The 11,888-nt window shown below is 38.8% G+C and overlaps 1 pseudogene; it reads left to right on the plus strand.

Annotated features, from left to right (window-relative positions):
- The first annotated feature begins 3,195 nt into the window (after positions 1 to 3,195).
- On the plus strand, positions 3,196 to 5,232 carry LOC145535637 (heterogeneous nuclear ribonucleoprotein A1-like; annotated as a pseudogene).
- The last annotated feature ends 6,656 nt before the right edge of the window (positions 5,233 to 11,888 follow it).

Below are 11,888 nucleotides of genomic sequence, written 5' to 3' on the forward strand. Positions count from 1 at the left end.
AATCCCCATAGTAAGGCTGTTAGGTAAAGATACACAATATCAGAAGTCACTTTGACTTTTAAAACAGAACCAATGTGATGTCATAGACCTTACTTCTAGATATTTTTTCTTATTACCATAAAATTTTGTTTAGCAAGAATCTGCTAAATAAAAAAATCACATTTATTACTTTTTGAGTCCTCTCTCTTTTCTTTTTGGTTAGTCTAGTTAAAGGTTGTTAAATTTTGTTTATCTTTTCAAAAAACCAACTCTTAGTTTTATTGATTTCTTGATATTGTCATTCTAGTCTCTTATTTCTCTCCTAATTTTTATTATTTCCTTCCTTCTACTAATTTTGGTCTCAATTTGTTCTTTTTCTGATTTCCTGGAGGTGTAAAGTTAAGTTGTTTATTTGAGATCTTTTTTTTTTCCTTAATGTAGGTATTTATTGTTTTTAAACTTCACCCTTAGAAGTGCTTTTGCTACATTCCATTTATTTTGGTATGTTGTGTTTTTGTTTCCATTTGTCTCAGGATACTTTCTGATTTCCCCTTTGATTTCTTCTTTGATTCATTGGTTGTTCAAGAGTATGTTATTCAATTTCCACATATTTGTGAATTTTTCAGTTTTCCTCTTTTTATTGATTTCTAGTTTTATGCCTTAGTGATTGCAAAAGATGCTTGATAGGATTTCAGTCTTCTTAAACTTGTTAAGGCTTGCTTTGTGGCCCAACATATGATGTATCCTGGAGAATGTTCCATGTGTGCTTGAGAAGAATATATATTTTGGTGTTATTGGATAGAATGTTTTGTATGTCTGTTAGATCCATTTAGTCCATAGTATTATTCAGATCTGCTCTTTCATTACTACTTTTCTATTTATATGATCTATACAATGTTGCAAGTGGGGTATTAAACTCCCCTACTATTATTGGATTGCCATTTCTGAACTGATCCCTTTATCAATATATAGTGACCTTCTTGTATCTTGTGACAGACTTTGATTGAAAGTCTATTTTATCTGATATGAATGTAGCCACTCTTGCTCTCTTTTGGTTACTCTTTGCATGGAATATCTTTTTCCATCCCACATTTTTTACCTTTTAAATCTGAAGCTTTAATATACTATAATATAATATAATATAGATATGAGGTGTTTCTTCCTCATATTTAAATTATAAAAAACAGGCACCCATTCAGAGCAAATCACATAATGGGCATTTAATAAATGTCAAAAGAAATCAGATGTTTTCTAAAAGAGCAGCTTTTCCCACCTAGAAAAGGATTATTCTGCTTTCTCTATAAATGTTGTTAGCTTTTAGTTACAGAAAATCCACCAGATGGCACCCTCATCTGCATGTGAAGCATGATGTGCAATCCTCTGCAACCCATTACAGGTCCCTTGAGCCAAATGCTCCCTGATTAATGGCTGATTTCTACAATGATCCCAGTAAACGGATACTAGGTTGTCACTTGGCAGTGATTGTAGGAAGGTGGGGGATGTGCAAAGTTGAGATATATTTAGTATCAAGTGTGAAACATTTTTACTAGCATTCCTTTTTAAATTAATACTGAAAACAGAAATAATAGTATCTATTTCCATGTTGCCCTCTAAACATATTTCTAATTTGAAACTAAAGGAAACTGTTCATTTCCCCAGTGTATAAAGCTGCAGAGAACATTATTTCCCCATGAATCACACATTATTCTAGCTGGATTCCTTGTACTTAATGGCAATCTGGTAGCTTAAAATACAAACTGTCTTCTTTATTTCTAAAGCTGATAGTATGCAGAGAGTACTGCTGGGGATATTTAACATGTCCCTTATTGTTTTCTGTTTATAAACAACCTGCCCTGAGGTACTAATTAGGTGGAAAATATTGCATATACTTAGCAAATACTGTTGTATTTTTCCATACAAATAAATCTGTGGTCAGGGTGAAAGTCATTGATGAGTTGGTTATATGAGTTGCAAATTTCTGAAAATATGCATGATAGGAAAAGTTCCAGAAAAAGAAAAAAAATTGTTGAAAAAATTTTATTCCTAAATAACTAGAGTTCTAATTGCAACTGACATGTCATTAATAAATTTATTTCTAGTGGCATGTTTCACCTACATTAAAATGCAACTGTGTAAGACATCTGTTTGAATTAAATATCTATAATGCTTAACAGATTGCCTTTTCTTATGACTATAATTGACTTTATTTCACATCTGTATATTTTCCAAGCTCCATATTTGAAAAATATGATTTTTCTCAGTATCCTGGGTATTTTTAATAACATTATTTAGGCATATTCTGCATATCATATAATTCACCCATTTCAAGTGTATCATTCAATGATTTTTAGCAAATTTAAGTCTCTTACACATTTTAAATATGGTGTAGATGTGCCTAGATGCTATTCCTCATTATAGACAAATAGTCGGCATTTTGGCAGCTCATCTATCTGTGGATCCTAACATGCCTGCTTTTAGATATTATTTACATAAGTAGAAGTCAGAAAATCTGACTCTTGTTTGTCTAAAATTTTCTTAGTGTCAGTATCTCAGTTCCCCACCTTCTAGATTGAGGAGGACACATTCACATTACATTACAGAGTTGGAATTTGTCTTCATTGTCATATAATACTAACAAATCCAGCCTTCAGTACTACCCAGACCATTGGAGCTAGTGAATATTATTTTAATTTGACATGTCTAGTACTGACATTACATTAAAGCAGTTTAAAACACATGAAAGACTATTGCAACTATTGAAAACAACCATTTCACCACTATGGAAATTGACCCAGGATAGAACAAACTTAGAACTTCTGAGATTTGGGTGAAAACAGACCAAGTCTATCATTTACTTACCAGAATGTGATGGTTAATTTTCTTTGTCAACTTGCTTGGACTAAAGGATGCACAAATAGTTGATAAAACATTATTTGTGAGTGTAGCTGCTGCTGCTGCTGCTGCTAAGTCGTTTCAGTCGTGTCTGACTCTGTGCGACCCCATAGACAGCAGCCCACCAGGCTCCGCCGTCCCTGGGATTCTCCAGGCAGTGAGTGTATCTATGAAGGTGTTTTTGGAAGAGATTAGTGTTTGAATCAGTAGAATGAGTAAAGAATATCTCTGCCACCAGTGTGGGTGGACAGCATCCAATCCACTGAGAGCAAAAAGGCAGAGGAAGGGCAAATTTGTGCACATGTCCATACATCCCTGGCCTCCATGCCTATGAAAAACAAGAGAGACCAGCAGAAAGTAAAAGCTGGAGCAGACTTGAAAACTGAAGTTTGAATGTGTTTCCCAGTCCACACACAGATTCATCAGCAGATCATGGACATGTGCTGACTGGAGATGTTTGAGCAAAACATTAACACTAAGCTATGCAGATACAGGAGCAACCCTGAGGACACTAGTCTTTAATAATAAAAGTGAGAGAAAAAAATCTTAATAGAGACACCAGCAGCCACTCATTGTTATGGAGACAGAGGTCATAAACTTAGTTCAGGCAAGTTAGCAAACAACCAAGAAAATAATGATAGCCACCATCAGGAAGCAAAATCAGAATCCAGACTTGTTAAAAACATACAGTTGATCCTTGATCAACACAGAGATTGGGGGCACTGATCCTCCATGCAGTTGAAAATCTTTACAGTCAACCATCCATATTCACCATTCCTCTGCATCTGCAGTTCCTGCATTTATGCATCCACAGAGTCAACCAACTGTGTAGTACTGTGGTATTTACTATTGAAGAAATCCATGTATGAGGACCCATGCAATTTGAACCCATGTTGTTCAAGGGTCAGCTGTATTATCTAACATATCCAGTATTCACCAAAAATTTATGACATACAAATAGATTTTTAAAAAGTGAAGAAATGGATTCAGCAAATTAATCTCCCCTGTACCCCAAAACACACAAAAAGCCCAGGCTCATATAGCTTCTCTGGTAAATTGGATCAAATATTTAAAGGAAGAAAAATCACACCAATCCTTTACAGACTCTTTTTAAAAGTTTAAGAGGAGGTAAGTGTTTCCCAATTCCTTCTTTGAAGCCAGTATTATTCTGATACCAAATACACATATAAAGACATCAGAAGAAAAGAAAACTACAGACAGATATCCCCCCTGTATATACATGCAAGAAATCTCAAAAAGCATTAGCACACTGAATTCAGCAATACATAAAAAGGATTATAAAGCATGACAAAGTGGGATTTGTTCTAGAAATGCAAATTGCAGAAACATTAAAAAACAAGCTTTCTGCCCATGGATACCACTGAGTAAGCCTCTTTGAAATCTCCCCCCTCTGCAGCCGTCATGTCTAAGTCAGAGTCTCCCAAAGCTCTCCATCAGAGAATTGAACTTTGAAACAACTGATGAGGATCTGAGGAGCTATACTGAGCAATGGGGAATGCTCACAGGCTGTATGGTAATGAGGGATCCAAACATCAAGCACTCCAGAAGCAGTGGGTTCATCACGTATGCCACTGTGGAGGAGGTGGATGCAGTTATGAATGCAAGACCACACAAGGTGGATGGAAGAGTTGTGGAACCAAAGAGGGCCATCTCAGAAGAAGATTCTTGAAGACCTGGTGCCCACTTAACTATGAAAAAGGTATTTTTGGCATTAAAGAACACACTGAAGAGTGTCTTCTTTATGAGATTATTTTGAACAGTATGGGAAGATTGAAGTGATTGGAATCATGACTGACTGAGGTAGTGGCAAAAAGAAAGGCTTTACTTTTGTAACTTTTGATGATCATGATTCCATAGACAAGACTGTCATTCAGAAATACCTCACTGTGAATGGCCACAACTATGAAGTAAGAAAAACTGTCTAAGCAAGAGATGACTAGTGCTTCATCTAGCTGAAGAGGTCGAAGTGGTTCTGGAAACTTTGGTGGTGATCATGGAGGTGGTTTTGGTGGGAATGACAACTTTAGTCATGGAGGAAATTTCAGTGGTCGAGCTGGCTTAGGGGGCAACAGTGGTGGTAGTGGATATGGTGGCAGTGGGGATGTCTATAATGGATTTGGTTATGATGGAAGCAATTTTGGTGGGGGTGGAAGCTACAATGATTTTGGCAGTTACAGAAATCAATCTTCAACTTTTGGACCCATGATAGGAGGAAACTTTGGAGGCAGAAGTTCTGCTCCCTGTGGCAGTGAAGGCCAATACTTTGCCAAACCACAAAACCAAGGTGTCTATGGTGGTTCCAGCAGCAGGAGTAGCTATGGCAGTGGGAGAAGGTTTTAATTATTGCCAGGAAACAGAGCTTAGCAGGAGAGAAGAGCCAGAGAAATGACAGGGAAGCAACAGGTTATAAAAGATTTAAGAACTCAGCCATGCACACTGGTGGCAGGGCCTAGCTGCTACAAAGAAGACATGTTTTAAACAGTATTCATGTGACTGGAGAATCCCATGGACAGAGGAGCCTGGCAGCCCACTGTCCATAGAGTTACAAAGAGTCAGACATAACTGAAACAACTCAGCATGCACACATGCACATGTATGGGCAAAAACTTGAGGACTTTATTTGTGACTAATTATATAACAGGTCATTTATTTTCTGTTCTGTGGAAAGTATAAAGAATTCCTAAAAAGGGTATTATATAGATTTTTTTTTTTTTACCCATGCTGTTGATTGCTAAATGGAATAGTCTGATCATGATGCTGAATAAATGTGTCTTTTAAAAAACAATTTAACAAACAAACAAAAAAACAATTAAAAACACCATATTAATAGAACAAAAGGCAAAAAACATATAATCATCTTAAAAGATACAGAAAAAAGGGGGAGAGCAGAAGATGGCGGAGGAATAGGACGGGGAGACCACTCTCTCCTCCACAAATTTATCGAAAGAACATCTGAACGCTGACCAAACTTCACAAAACTACTTCTGAAGGCTGGCTGAGGACGTCAGGCTTTCACAAAAACTGCGCATTATCTTCAAAAGAGGTAGGAGAAATTATAAAAGATAAAAAGAGAGACAAAAGAGTTAGGGACGGAGACCCGTCCCGGGGAGGGAGTCGTAAAAGAGGAGGAATTTCCAAGCACCAGGAAACCCTCTCACCGGCGGGTGTGGGGGAGGATTTTTTATCTCGGAGGGCAACGTAACTGGGAGGAAAAAATAAATAAAATCGACAGATTACGTGCCTAAAGCAACTCCCAGCAAAGAACCCCAGACGCTCGCATCATCCGCCACCAGCAAGTGGGGGCTGAACGGAGAGGAGCGGGCGGCATTGCCTAGGGTAAGGACCGGGCCCGAGTGCCCCGAGGGCAATCTGAGGGAGCTAACGTGAGATAGTAACCTAAACTGTGGGACAGCGAGAGAGAGAGAACTATCCCGCGAAAAGCCCAACTCTAAGGCACTGCCGGCCCGCTCACAGAACAAAGGACTGAGCGATACCAGAGGAGAGCTAGCCGGCTGCGGACCGCGCCATCCCCCGCCGGACACAGCGGGCAGGCGGGGCCCGCTAGAGCCGGAAAGGGGCAAACTCGGCTCCAGAGAGGGCACCCCCTACCAAACTGCAAACAGGCTCCCAGTTTTTAAGCAAAGACTGCCTGAGATCCCGGAGGGTCGACAGCAGCCGGGAGGGTCGCAGCCAGAGACCAGCTCCCCAGAACCGACACAAAGCACACCGGAGCCGGGCGCGCCCGTAAACCGAGGCGGGGACTAGGGAGGTGATAAGCCGCACCGCCCCAACAGGGGACAGCGCCCTCGCCAAACTCCTGGCCGCCTGGGCAGCTCCGACCGGGAACGGCACAAGCCGCGGGCAAAATCGAGTCTGCGCCTTTGTGGAGTAACCGGGAGCCTGAACCTGAGCGGCTTAGTCCTAGGCAGTGCACGCGGCTCAGGGCCCGCTCCCCGGCCGAGTAACCTGAAGCCTGAGCAGGGTAGACGGGGAAAGCACACACGCCGTGAGCGGGGGCGAACCCAGTGCGGCCGAGACACTGCGAGCTTACCACACACACGCCAGAATTGCAGTGTTCCTTCCTCCCCACAGCACGATTGAACAAGCGAACCTAAAGAGATCACCTCCACCGCTTTGTTGCAGGGCGGAAATTAGATACTGAAGAGATCTCCAAACAGAAGCCAAATAAACAGAGGGAAGTGCTTTGGAAGGGACAGGCCAACAGATTAAGATCCCTGTAGCTAATACCGACTGCATTAAAAAGGACCTACAGATCTTGAAAAGTATAAGCAGGAATAAGGATCTATCTAAAACTGAGCAGATCCCACACTGCTCACAACAGCTCCAGAGAAAGTCCGGGATATATATATTTTTTACTATTATTATTATTTTTTTTTTTTTTAATTTTTTTTTTAATTTTTTTTTTTTAATTAAAAAATTTTTTTTTCTCTTCTTTCCTTTTTCTTCAAGTCCTCTATTACACCTTTAACTTTCATTTTCATAACACACTATTAACTTGCAAAAAAAAAAAAAAACCCTATTTTTGAAGCAAACTACATACATATATCTTATACCTTTTGTGTTTTTTTTTTTTTTTAATGTTTTTTTCCTGTTCTACATTTTTTTACTGTTTCTTTTTTTACTGTTTTACTGTTTTTTTTTTCTTTTTACACTGTTCCCTTTTTTCTTTTTTTTTTTTTTTTTAGATTGTAAGTTTTATAAGAGTCTAACCTCTACTCTAGATTTTTAATCTGTGTTTTACATATTTGATATCAACTTTGTACATTTAAGAACCCAATCTTTAGGACCCATTTTTACTCAGGAGTGTGATCACTGGCCTGATCACTCTCTCCCCCTATTGATGCTCTTTCTTCTCCCCCAGGGAACCTCTATCTCCCACCCTCCTCCTTCTCTTCTCAACCCAATTCTGTGAATCTCTGAGGGTGTTCTGGGTACCGGAGAACACTTCAGGAACAGGATACTGCCCAGATCTCTCTCTCCCCTCTTAATTCCTCCCTTTCTACTCATGCTCACCTCTGTTACCTTCCTCCCCCCTCTCTATGTATCTCTGTGAATCACTCTGAGGGTTCCAAACTGTGGAAAGCACAGAGGGAAGTGCTTACTGGCTAGATTGCTCTCTCCACATTTGAATTCCCCTCTTCCCCTCCTGGTCACTTCAACCCACCCCCCCCACCTCATCTCTCCATGTAACTCAGTGAACCTTTCTGGGTATCCCTCACTGTGGAGAATCTTTTCACCATTAACCTAAAAGTTTTATTATTGAGGCTGTATGGAAGGAGAAGTCTTGAGGCTACTGCAAGAATAAGACTGAAAGCCAGGGGAAACATTAATTAATAAGAGACCATCCAATAGCCTCCATAAATTCACTGAAACCAAGCTCCACCCAAGAGATAATAAGTTCCAGAGCAAGACATACCACGCAAATTCTCCAGCAACGCAGGAACATAGACCTGAGCATCAATATACAGGCTGCCCAGAGGCACACCAAATCCATAGACATCTCAAAAATTAATACTGGTCACTCCATTACACTCAAGAGAGCAGAAATCCAGCTCCACCCACCAGAACACCGACACAAGCTCCCCCAACCAGGAAACCTTGACAAGCCACCTGTCCAACCCCAACCGCAGTGAGGAACCTCCACAACAAAGAGGAACTTCATACTACCAGAATACAGAAGGGCCACGCCTAACACAGCAATCTAAACAAGATGAAAAGGCAGAGAAATACTCAGCAAGTAAAGGAAAATGAGAAATGCCCACAAAGCCAAACAAAAGAGGAGGAGATAGGGAATCTATCCGAAAAAGAATTTAGAATAAGGATAATAAAAATGATCCAAAATCTTGAAAGCAAAATGGAGTTACAGATAAATAGCCTGGAGACAAAGATTGAGAAGATGCAAGAAATGTTTATCAAGGACTTAGAAGAAATAAAAAGGAATCAATATAGAATGAATAATGAAATAAAGGAGATAAAAGACACTCTGGAGGGAACCAACAGTAGAATAACGGAGGCAGAAGATAGGATAAGTGAGGTAGAAGATAGAATGATGGAAATAAACGAAGCAGAGAGGAAAAAAGAAAAAAGAATCAAAAGAAATGAGGAAAACCTCCGGGACCTCTGGGACAATATGAAACGCCCCAACATTCGAATCATAGGAGTCCCAGAAGAAGAAGATAAAAGGAAAGGCCATGAAAAAATACTCGAGGAGATAATAGTTGAGAATTTCCCTAAATTGAGGAAAGAAATAGTCACAGAAGTCCAAGAAACCCAGAGAGTTCCAAACAGGATAAACCCAAGGCGAAACACCCCAAGACACATATTAATCAAATTAACAAAGATCAAACACAAAGAACAAATATTAAAAGCAGCAAGGGAAAAACAACAAATAACACACAAGGGGATCCCCATAAGGATAACAGCTGATCTTTCAATAGAAACCCTTCAGGCTAGAAGGGAATGGCAGGACATACTTAAAGTAATGAAAGAGAATAATCTACAACCCAGATTACTGTACCCAGCAAGGATCTCATTCAGATATGAAGGAGAATTCAAAAGCTTTACAGACAAGCAAGAGCTGAGGGAATTCAGCACCACCAAACCAGCTCTCCAGCAAATGCTAAAGGATCTTCTCTAAACAGGAAACACAGAAAGGATGTTTCAACACGAACTCAAAACAACAAAGTAAATGGCAACGGGATCATACTTATCAATAATTACCTTAAATGTAAATGGGTTGAATGCCCCAACCAAAAGGCAAAGGGTTGCTGAATGGATACAAAAACAAGACCCCTATATATGCTGTCTACAAGAGACCCACCTCAAAACTAGGGACACACACAGGCTGAAAGTGAAAGGATGGAAAAACATATTCCATGCAAACGGAGACCAAAAGAAAGCAGGAGTCGCAATACTCATTTCAGATAAAATAGACTTTAAAATAAAGGATGTGAAAAGGGACAAAGAAGGACACTACATAAAGATCAAAGGATCAATTCAAGAAGAAGACGTAACAATCATAAATATATATGCACCCAACATAGGAGCACCACAATATATAAGGCAAATACTAACAAGTATGAAAGGGGAAATTAACAATAACACAATAATAGTGGGAGACTTTAATACTCCACTCACGCATATGGATAGATCAACTAAACAGAAAATTAACAAGGAAACACAAACTTTAAATGATACAATAGACAAATTAGATTTAATTGATATTTACAGGAGTTTCCACCCCAAAACAATCAATTTTACCTTTTTCTCAAGTGCACATGGAACTTTCTCCAGGATAGATCACATCCTGGGCCATAAATCTAGCCTTGGTAAATTCAAAAAAATTGAAATCATCCCAGCCATCTTCTCTGACCACAATGCAGTAAGATTAGACCTCAATTACAGGAAAAAAACTATTAAAAGTTCCAACATATGGAGGCTAAACAACACGCTTCTGAATAACCAACAAATCACAGAAGAAATCAAAAAAGAAATCAAATTATGCATAGAAACGAATGAAAATGAAAACACAACAACCCAAAACCTATGGGACACTGTAAAAGCAATACTAAGGGGAAGGTTCATAGCAATACAGGCGTACCTCAAGAAACAAGAAAAAAATCAAATAAATCAACTAACTCTACACCTAAAGCAACTAGAGAAGGAAGAAATGAAAAACCCCAGGGTCAGTAGAAGGAAAGAAATCTTAAAAATTAGGGCAGAAATAAATGCAAAAGAAACAAAAGAGACCATAGCAAAAATCAACAAAACTAAAAGCTGGTTTTTCGAGAAGATAAACAAAATTGATAAGCCATTAGCCAGACTCATCAAGAAACAAAGGGAGAAGAATCAGATCAACAAAATTAGAAATGAAAATGGAGAGATCACAACAGATTCCACAGAAATACAAAGGATCATAAGAGACTACTACCAACAGCTATATGCCAATAAAATGGACAACTTGGAAGAAATGGACAAATTCTTAGAAAAGTATAACTTTCCAAAACTGAACCAGGAAGAAATAGAAGATCTTAACAGACCCATCACAAGCACGGAAATCGAAAGTGTAATCAGAAATCTTCCAGCAAACAAAAGCCCAGGACCAGACGGCTTCACAGCGGAATTCTACCAAAAATTTAGAGAAGAGCTAACACCTATCCTGCTCAAACTCTTCCAGAAAATTGCAGAAGATGGTAAACTTCCAAACTCATTCTATGAGGCCACCATCACCCTAATTCCAAAACTAGACAAAGATGTCACAAAAAAGGAAAACTACAGGCCAATATCACTGATGAACATAGATGCAAAAATCCTTAATAAAATTCTAGCAAACAGAATCCAACATCATATTAAAAAGATCATACATCATGACCAAGTGGGCTTTATCCCAGGAATGCAAGGTTTTTTTAACATCCGCAAATCAATCAATGTAATACACCACATTAACAAATTGAAAGAAAAAAACCATATGGTTATCTCAATAGATGCAGAAAAAGCCTTTGACAAAATTCAGCATCCATTTATGATTAAAACCCTCCAGAAAGCAGGAATAGAAGGAACATATCTCAACATAATAAAAGCTATATATGACAAACCTACAGCAAACATTATCCTCAATGGTGAAAAATTGAAAGCATTTCCCCTAAAGTCAGGAACAAGGCAAGGATGCCCACTTTCACCACTACTATTCAACATAGTTTTGGAAGTTTTGGCCACAGCAATCAGAGCTGAAAAAGAAATAAAAGGAATACAGATAGGAAAAGAAGAAGTAAAACTCTCACTGTTTGCAGATGACATGATCCTCTACATAGAAAACCCTAAAGACTCTACTAGAAAATTACTAGAGTTGATCAATGAATATAGTAAAGTTGCAGGATATAAAATTAACACACAGAAATCCCTTGCATTCCTATACTCCAATAATGAGAAAACAGAAAGAGAAATTAAGGAAACAATACCATTCACCATTGCATCAA

Source organism: Giraffa tippelskirchi, chromosome X (assembly GCF_054371585.1).
Source record: "Giraffa tippelskirchi isolate mGirTip1 chromosome X, T2T-mGirTip1v1.2.pri, whole genome shotgun sequence".
Taxonomy (NCBI): Eukaryota; Metazoa; Chordata; class Mammalia; order Artiodactyla; family Giraffidae; genus Giraffa; species Giraffa tippelskirchi.